Source organism: Mus caroli, chromosome 10 (assembly GCF_900094665.2).
Source record: "Mus caroli chromosome 10, CAROLI_EIJ_v1.1, whole genome shotgun sequence".
Taxonomy (NCBI): domain Eukaryota; kingdom Metazoa; phylum Chordata; class Mammalia; order Rodentia; family Muridae; genus Mus; species Mus caroli.
In genome coordinates, this window is record NC_034579.1 from 111,208,465 (window position 1) to 111,217,873 (window position 9,409).

The 9,409-nt window shown below is 43.7% G+C and overlaps 1 long non-coding RNA gene across 1 annotated transcript in view; it reads right to left on the reverse strand.

The window, feature by feature from the left end:
• Nucleotides 1-4,089, reverse strand: part of LOC110302866 — a 59,300-nt gene extending 55,211 nt beyond the window's left edge. Inside the window, exon 1 of the long non-coding RNA XR_002378869.1 lies at nucleotides 4,016-4,089. This is a non-coding gene — a long non-coding RNA (uncharacterized LOC110302866). The remainder of the gene's footprint in view (nucleotides 1-4,015) is intronic.
• Between the last annotated feature and the right edge of the window lie 5,320 nt (nucleotides 4,090-9,409).

The window sequence follows — 9,409 nt, forward strand, 5'->3', positions numbered from 1 at the left end:
AGAGAAGAGAAGAGAAGAGAAGAGAAGAGAAGAGAAGAGAAGAGAAGAGAAGAGAAGAGAAGAGAGAAGAGAGAAGAGAGAAGAGAGAGAAGTGGCCAAGCCCAGGACATGGACTAGAATAGTTGGGTTAATTAAGTTAGATGAGCTACCTGGGAGTTAGCCTAAGCTAGGCCTAAGGTATAATAAACTTAATAAGTCTCTGTGCCATTAGCTGGTGTCTGGCAGATTCAAGAAAGTCCAGCAATATAGTTTTATGTCTGCTTGATACAAGTTAGAGTCATTTGGGAAGAGGGAACCTAAATTGAGAAAATGTCCCCATGACATTGGTCTGTGGGGAAGCCTGTGTGCATTTTCTTAATAAGTGATTAGTGTGGGAGGGCCCAGTCTATCGTGGATGGTGCTACCCTGAGTTTGATGAGCAGGCTATATAAGTCACGAATAGCAACCCAGTAAAGAGCATCAACGCATGATGTCTGCTTTAATTCCTGCCTCCAGGTTCCTGCCTCCAGGTTCCTGCCCCAACCTTCCTTCATGCTGGGCTGTGGTCGGGATGTGTAAGCTGAAATAATTCTTTTCTTCCCCAAATTTTGTTCCTGATGTTTTAATCACAGCAATAAAAGCCACAGGACACTGTTAAACAGAGAGGAACATTGGGGACCACCTAAATGACTGTAACGATCTAAAGGATGGATACATTTTAGAATAAGTATTCAGTGGTCTACTGTTCTAGATAGAAGAGAAAATAATTAAATGAAAATTATGTGTACATGCATGGACAGCTAACAAACATCTCATGTTGAACAATTGAAGTGAGATATGAAGGTAAGTGCAGGGTAGAGGGCCAGTCGATGAGGCTTAGAAACAAACAGTGGTACTAACATTGATGTATATCCAAGGGACACAAACACAGAAGCATGGGAGTGACAAACACCAGATTCTCTCTGGAGAAGAAACATGGAGGAAGAGAGTAGAGCCAAGAGGTGGTGTACACCAAGCTTAAACCTCACCAGGAGGCAGAGGCAGGCGGATTTCTGAGTTCGAGGCTAACCTGGTCTACAAGGTGAGTTCCAGGACAGCCAGGGCTACATAAAGAAACCCTGTCTCGAAAAACAACAACAGCAAAAAATGTATCAAAAGCATGAGGGTGTGTGGGTAGTCATGGTACATAGGGGGTTGTGTGTGGGTAGTCATGGTAGGTGGGGTGTTTGTCTAACTCTGTGGTCAGCCTGGAAACTGCATGGATAAGGAATGCTAACTTAACTAAGCAGGGCATGTGTGTGTGTGTGCACGTGCGTGTGTAACAATAATAATAAAAGAAGGAGTTATTGATCTGGGAGGGAGAGTGAGGACAGCGGAGGAATTCGGAGGGCCGGAGAGGTGGTAGTAATGGAGATACAGTGCTCGTCTATGAGGCTCTCAAAAAGAATTAAATTTTTAAAATACCAGATGATAAAATACTTATTTTACTCTAAATATTTCTTTTCTGCGTTTGAGGTGTGAGTATAGAAGAAAAAAAAAAAAAACTCCACCACCAACAACCGAAAATGAACCTTCGAGATCCTAGAGCTCAGGAACAGTGGACTGGAATCGGACTCCCAGCCAGTCCGGGTCAGGGGTCCATTCTACTTTGTCCCATTTCCCATATCAGGGGATGTGTCTGACCTCCTTCTCCTTCGTCCGGTCAGTGAACCCTGCCGGAATTTTTTTCTCACTGGATCTGTAAACTACATCACCTTCTTTATGTGTCTATTATCTCAAAGGCTCATTCGCTCCCATCTGGAATATCACTCCATGCGCTGTTGACTTTTAAATAAATGTTTAGTGAATGTTGGAAGGAGAATGAGACAAATAGGAGACCATGTAATGCTGCAACAGAAAACCAACAAGAGACCCAGAAAGCTGGCCTTAGAGTGTAAAAATCGAGGAAAAGAATATGGGAGATGATCTCACAGCTTCTAGGAAAAGGTATAGAATAAGATTCAGAGAAACCCAGTGGCATGAGCCTGCTGGACGGTGAAGGTTTACTGTGTGCCACGGACATTCCCAAGCATTGCAGGTGCTAAGTCAAGACCCTCCTCTCGAAGCTCGGTGAAGGACGTCCTGTTCTTCTTACTTTGCTGCTATTCTCACACTTTACAAAAGATGGCATGCAAAGGAGATAGGCTGAGTAGGTAGGGGTTTGAACCCTGGAAACGTACTTCTGAGTCTAGGCTGTCTGTCATGATAGCAGGAACTAAGTAAAGCGGAGACTGAACAGGGTGCACTAATGCCTTTGTTAAACATATAGATGAGTGTGTGTGTGTGTGTGAAACTTTAAGGTGAGCATGTCCTGCATCTTTGCTAAGGTTCAACACAGAGACACAGGCTGAGGAGCTCTGATGACTAAGCTAGGCGAGCAGGGTGCCTACATCAGCCATAGAGAGGTAAGGAAGGCCTTGACTGCTGTAAAGTCAGAAATAAATACAGCAAACGAGAAACCAGTCTGCTCTCTTATGGTTCTAGGGCAGCATCTCGAAACTGCAACCCTTGTTTCTCTCTGAATTCTATACACTCCGCATGGTTCCTGCCACTTGAAATGCTACTATTCTTTAATTATCATTTTCTATAGGGAAAGGTGGGACTTTGTTATTGAATCCTAGTAGGGTTTAAGAGAACAAATGTGTAGGGGACAGATGCAGTGTAGCTGTTGGGATAAACATCTGAAAAGATGATCCTGGAGCCCAAGTGTTGGCCCTGGGACAGGACAGACCCTGGAAACTGAGTGATTCAGAAGAGGGAATGAGGTCAGGAGGCAGAGAACAGGAAACTGCGCTGGTCGGTGGATATGTCAATCTATCTGTCAGTCAGTAACCAAGCCTCTTCTACAGGCAGCCAGCACTCTCCCCTCTCCTTAAGGCAAGAAAAGACAGCTTTGCCACACACCCCAAAGTCATTTTGCGGTTGTGCCACGTGACCAACTGACCCAGCCCATGCAAGAGAGGTCAAAGAGGATGAGACATTTATGGTAGACAGTCTGTGGCTTCAAAATAAATAATTAAAAATCATGAGTGCTTTTCACATGCTAAGATGTAAAAAGTTTCTAATCCTCAGAAATGAGAATGAGAAGGATGAACCAGGTTTCTAGGTTTGTGACACTAAGAAAACGAAACTAATCGTTCTTAGCCTTCATCATTGATTCGCTGCTATGAGTGGTCTTGTTAGGGCGTACAGGAGCCATGTCAGACTCATGAATATCTCAGAGACCTGTTTGAACCAGGAAGACGCAACTTCTCTCATTTGGCCCCTTCATCAGCCAATTGGAGAAGCCCACTTTAAGGATATTGATTTGAATTCAATTTCAATTTTCTAAACAAAAAATTATGTAATTTGCCTTAATGTGCAATATGGATTGGAAAAATGGAACATACCCAAAACAAACAAGAGGCCACTTACTGGAGCTAATCCTATAGTATCACCAGAAACCCTATAGTATCACCAACTTTCTCTGTTATTTTTTTTGTTGTTGTTGTTGTTATTAAAAAAAAAATCTGTTGGTTATCCAAGACCTCAAAGGCACCGTTGCTTTAAGGGTATCTCTAACTAAATGCCTTTGCAACCTAAATACAAAGGCCCCACCAATTCCATTTCCACAAATCTCCTTGGGACCACATCACTAGAATAATTCAACCAAAGCTTACTGTGGACTCGAGTCCAGCTGGATAGAGGCTCTATGTACTTACTTCTAGCTCATTCTGAAGTCTCAGGAAGAGTGTGTGGGCTTCCAGAAACAAACAGATCTTGAGCAATTCCTTCACCCAAACTGACTTAGAACATTCCTTCCCTTTAGCTTCTTCCCATTTCATTCTAGCCTTCCTTTCTCCTGTCCCTTCCACCTCCTATCAGAAGCATGAAAAACATCTCCCACTTGCAGCATCTCCTAATGCCACCCACGGTAACGCCACATTTAAAGGACATGCATGTATTTGTTTTAAAAATGTACTCTGCAAAAGGCCCTCTCAAGGAAAAGAGTCCTCACCCTCCTGATGCCAGTCCAAGTGTTATTTTTCTCTCAGGCTCTTCTCTTCCCAGATGACTATACTTTTGGTTGGTGTGTCTCTGCAAGAATGCTCAAGACCTCTTTAAGAGTCAGAAAAGCTACCTGGGTTTGCAGGCAGCTTCCTGTGGGGGTCACAGCCTGCAGAGTGAACAATGAATTATTGCACAGAAGATGGGCAAGGTGTTTGCAAAAAACAGGAAGCACCTGCCAAAGTGTGACTTTCTTCCTGGCAGCAGAGAGCTCCCTCTGAGGGGGTTCTAGATGCTTCTTGCTGCTTTCACTATGAACTCTAAGACTGTGAAGTACCCTAGAGAACAAGGAAAGACCTGTGAAGGGAAGGGTTATTTGGACACTTTGATGGAGGGGTGAGAGTGATGGCCGTCCATAGCTTCTCTAGGTTCCTTTTTGCCATAGAGATTCGTTTGTGTAAACTGGAGCTGAGTGATCATTGCAATGGGGAGATTTGAAGCACCGGAGAATTAGAGGTAACATATTTATTATTGCTGGTTCCTATCATAGGGACATGCTTTCATTGATTGATTAGTTTATTCCGTGAACATATTCTATGTCAAGCAGTAAGAGAGAACTTAGGCATCAACAGGGGACAAAACAAACACGTATTCCCGTATCCCGTGTTAGCCTTAAATTTAACTTATAAGGCACTGTGTTTCAGATTTGCATTTTCACTTTAAAAAAAACATTATTTTTTTTTATCTAGGATGTGTAAGGAAAGGGGTATGTACTTGCTCCCTCAGAGGTCAGAGGTCAGAGGTCAGAGGACATCGGGCCGGGTTTGGTTTTCATGCAGGTCCAGGGAGTCAAACCGAGATTATCATCTTGGCAGTAAACACCATCACTCAGAGTCATCTTGGCTCTTCACCACGTTGCTTCCTTTTCCCTTCTTAAAAAGTCCTTGTATGCATGTATACGATTTAGTAGTGTTCTTAATGGAAACTCCACTGAGATCAAGTCCCCTCCTTGAGTTTGAAAGTTGTAAGTTGTTGGAGGTGACTGGCCAGGCCAGCTTGTGATAGATAGTATGTGCTAGCAACCCGTAGACCAAGCAAGGCATACCTCTGTTAGCTCATTAGATTAACCAAATCCCTTCACTGGAGACACCTAATTGCTGCCACACTAATACACATGTGGCCATAGAGAAATGGATTAAAGGGTCTCAAAGAAGTATTACCTACCATGTTGGTTTGCATAATGTTGGTAACTGTTTTCATAGTGGGGTGGGGGGGTGGGGTGAGGGGGCGATGTTAGAGACCTCATGAATGGCACAGGTATATAATGCAGCCCTCGTGTGGGTATGGAAGATGAAAGACATGTTCACTGAGCCTTCTGTCTCTAAGGACTTCTGTTTCTTCATTTAGAAATGTAAAACTGAGTGAAGCAATCCTACCCATCCTTCCAACATGTAATTTTCTTGACATTTCAGGCAATTCTCTTCCCCACTTCCTATGGAAACACAAGACTCAGAAAATGGTCCAATGAAGGCGGGTTTAAAAGTGACGCCTCAGCCCGAATACCCTTGGTTTTCTTGGGTGTCTGAACAAAGCATTGAGGGTGAGGCATGATTCTGAAGAAACAGGAGAAAAAAAAGCTTCCAGAACTTTCTCTTGCTTATCCCAAGAAACAAAGTACCAGAGCAGCCAGGCAGCATGCTTGAGAACCGAATAGTCCTCGGAAACTCACATTACTACCGTGGATAAGGTTAGTACCAGAGCAGCCAGAGAGCATGCTTGAGAACCGAATATTCCTCGGGAACCCACATTACTACCGTGGATAAGGTTTCAAAGCTGGTTGGTGAAGAACGTTATTTCACTTGTATCATATGTGAAGCAAAGGTTAGTGAGTCCTCTAATCTTGCCAGCGTCCTCAATTGGAGTAACTACTTCCTGCGTGTCCCTGACAAAGCTTCCTGGGTTACAGACGACCTAATTGATCACTGCTCCTATCTGCTCACACGCTGTTCTTCACAGCTAGGCAGAAGAAGCCCTGGGGTACCAGAGAATAAGGCCCTCCTGTCTGTAAGGGGGTCAGAGGTTCTGCAGGGCACTCTGTATACAGCATGAGCTTCAAAGCCAATGAGGAAACGTAAGAAGAAGCAACTCTTAGAATTTACAGTGCCCGTGCCAGGGTTGAAAGTCTCATTTTCATAAGGAAAAAAAAATGAAAGAAAATGTTTTCCTAATTTAAAACCAACAAACAAACAAAATTCAAGGACTAAAGCACTAGGCATTTAGAAGCAAAGTCATTTGGTTTTGGTTTGTGCTTTTGAGACAGGGTCTCTCTACATAGCCCAGGCTGTCCTAGAACCCACTACATAGGTCAGCCTGGCCTTGAACTCAGAGATCTATTGGGCTCTGCCACCTGAGTACTGGGGCTAAAGGTGTGTGGCACCATGCCCAGTCAAGAGGTAGACTGATTTTTGACTTGGAAATGATCCCCCTTGGAATATCAAAGGAGATGACAAGTGATCTGTTTCCAGCAAACCTGCAGGCATAGCCGTGTAAACGCCGTAATCAAAGCTCTTTGACGGTTTGAATTTGAAATTCTCAAAATAAATACTGCTGATTTGTCGGTAGGCTTCACTGAAAGAAAAAGCGGTGACTGAGGAGGAAGAAGCCGGGTTAAATTTCAACTCTGTCACGTAGGAAGCACGTGAGCTTGGGTGGGCTGTTGAGCATGTTTGCAGGATCAAGTTTCCTTTCTCATAAATGGAAGTAATTTCCATACTCACTTCAAACAATCATCATGAAAACTGAGTTATGAAAAGCTCAGGTGCAGGGTAGTTATCTCCCCAGGTTCTAATGCTGGGTTGGGACCGGAGCCAAGAGACATAAGGTTGATGTGGGAAAGATCATTTTTGTCCCTAGCACCTTGGACACCAATGGTGGGAAGATTCTACATGCCCTGCCTTTGAATGCCCCTCAGATGGCCCTTCTGAGTGATGGACCATCAACTCAGGGAGGTGTTCTCCTGGTTACATAGCTGAGTTTCCTCAAGTTTCCATCTGTTCCTTGGAAAGAGAAGAAAATATTTCTTCTAAGGTTAGAGCAAAATTCACAAGTGACCAGTTAGCTGCTGACTAAATTTTAATTTGTCTTAAAGGACACTTTCCACATTGTGTGAATGACAAAAGGCATCCATAACGAATCCAGCTATTACCTAAATGGCACCAGCAGGGATGGGTAGTATGAAGTCCAGAACTGACTCCATTACCACCCACTAAATGGATGTCCTGGAGCAAGAGACTTCTCTTTGCTGAGTTTGTTTCTTTTACATAAAGTGTGGACTGCAGTAGAATTTTTCTCACTGGGGTCTTGAGAAGACTTTGATTTGATAGGAGAAAAAGAAAGAAAGAGAAAAAAGAAAGAATAAGAGGAGTGAAAGGAGGGGAGGAAGAGGAGGAGATGAGGGAAGAGAGGGAAGGAGAAGGGGAGGGGAGAGAGGAAGAGAGGAGAGGTAGGGGGAAGGAGGAGAGGAGAGGGAGAGAAAGATCTTAGAATATGCATCCTGTTTGCATATGTTGGGGATATGCTCAGTTATATTTTAAACAAACTCTAGAATAGCACCTAGTCTGTGTTATGTGCTGTGTTAAGTTTTAAAGATAAAAGAATATTCCAGATTATTGGCTTAAATTGGAAAGCACAAATAAACATACTGATTATCACTGATTAATACAAAGATGGACTGGAAGAGGTCTAAAGAATCAGGAGAGGGAATCTGAATGCACTACTTGAAAGAGAAGAAATGTTAGGAATGAGTGATTCAAGGTATTTGTGACGAGTTGAGCTATCATCTCAATTCTTATCTATCAAGAACACTGTGAAAGAGAGGAGGGATTTATTGTTAGGGTTTCTGTTTACAACCAGTAACTTTTGGGGTCCTCTACAGGAGCTGCTGTCACTTTTTTTGAGCTGTAATAATTGTGTTGGAGTTGGACAGACTTGGTGTGCCATAACTTGCGGTAGACAACGTTGATACTGCTTCCAAATTGGCAGCACGAGGACTGAGATACGCACGTAAAACATCTAGAACAGAACGCTTGTCTTCCCTGCCTCTAGGGTTGGATTGAGAGCCAATGTTAATGATGTTGGAAAAGTCACTTTCCTCCCCGGTATCTTGAACAGCTCCAGCACGAGACTTCTTTATTTACTCTCTTGATTCAAACAGTAGCGTCCTCCATACATTCAACCAAGAACGTACTCCGTCTGGGCATCCTGTATCCTGGTGAACACACAAAATGCAAGCCTCTCATGCCTAAGGCATAAGGATTTCACTTTATTTGGAAACGGAATCATAGCCGATGTAATTATGGGAACATCGGACTAGAGTAGGATCCAGTATCCGGTAATCCAGTCTGAGCTGATTAACGAATGAAAAGCAGTAATTTGGATATATGTGGGAGTAGGGGGCCACAAACAGAAAGAAAGAATATTTTTCTGAAGACAGTGTGAGACTGTGGTGTAAGGAGCCCGATTAATCCAAGACTTTCTCAGAGGTCCCAATGAAAGTACAAAGGGACTCAGCTCTATGATTTGACAAAGTCTGTTTGCTGCTAGAGCCGGTGTCTCAGACCCAATGTCACCCCCCAACCCTCACCCCTGTGCAGTGGTTACCAGTCCTAAGACAGCTATACCTGAGGTATCTATCCCATGTTCTCTTTGCCAACACTGTCTGGCCTAGCTCTGTGCTGACATTGGTCATTTCCACCTTGCAAATGCTGTATATGATGCTATGCTTCCTGGTAAACAAGCTTGGATGAAGTCATCTGCTTATTCAAGGCCTTCTGTCCACAGCTGTTGCCTTTATCTTCCCTATTTCTCTTGCCCAGTTCTCCCAATCAACACCTTGCCATTCGGACTTTAGATTTACATGCCAAGGGAAGAAAACCAATAAGGCCATAAAAGCACCAGAAGCTAGGGACAAACATGAAACATTTGGGCTGCCAGCCTACAGGAGCAGCCAGTCCCGCCAACACCTTCATTTTAGAGTTTTGGCCTCCATGCTAGAGAGAAATACATTTTGTTTATGCCATCTAGCTTGTGGTACATGGTCAAGACAGCAGAAAACAAGAAATGAACAAATGAACGAAACACTACGGTGCTCCAACTAGTGTGTATGAGGAAGGGTGAGTCCTGAAGGTCTCATAATAGCTTGCTTAGAGTTCTGCAAATCAGTGGGCTAGTTCTCCATCCTTGTCTGTGTCCATGTGCTGCTATAATTCGGCATTCTTTCCTAATGAGAGGCACTGCCTTTCTGTGGCCCTGGAGTTTATGACTCGTTCAACCAGTGAAACTGGCCAGGGTGACCCGGTGTCAGCGCTAAGCTTGGATCTTAAGAGTCTGAGAGGATGCGGAGGGT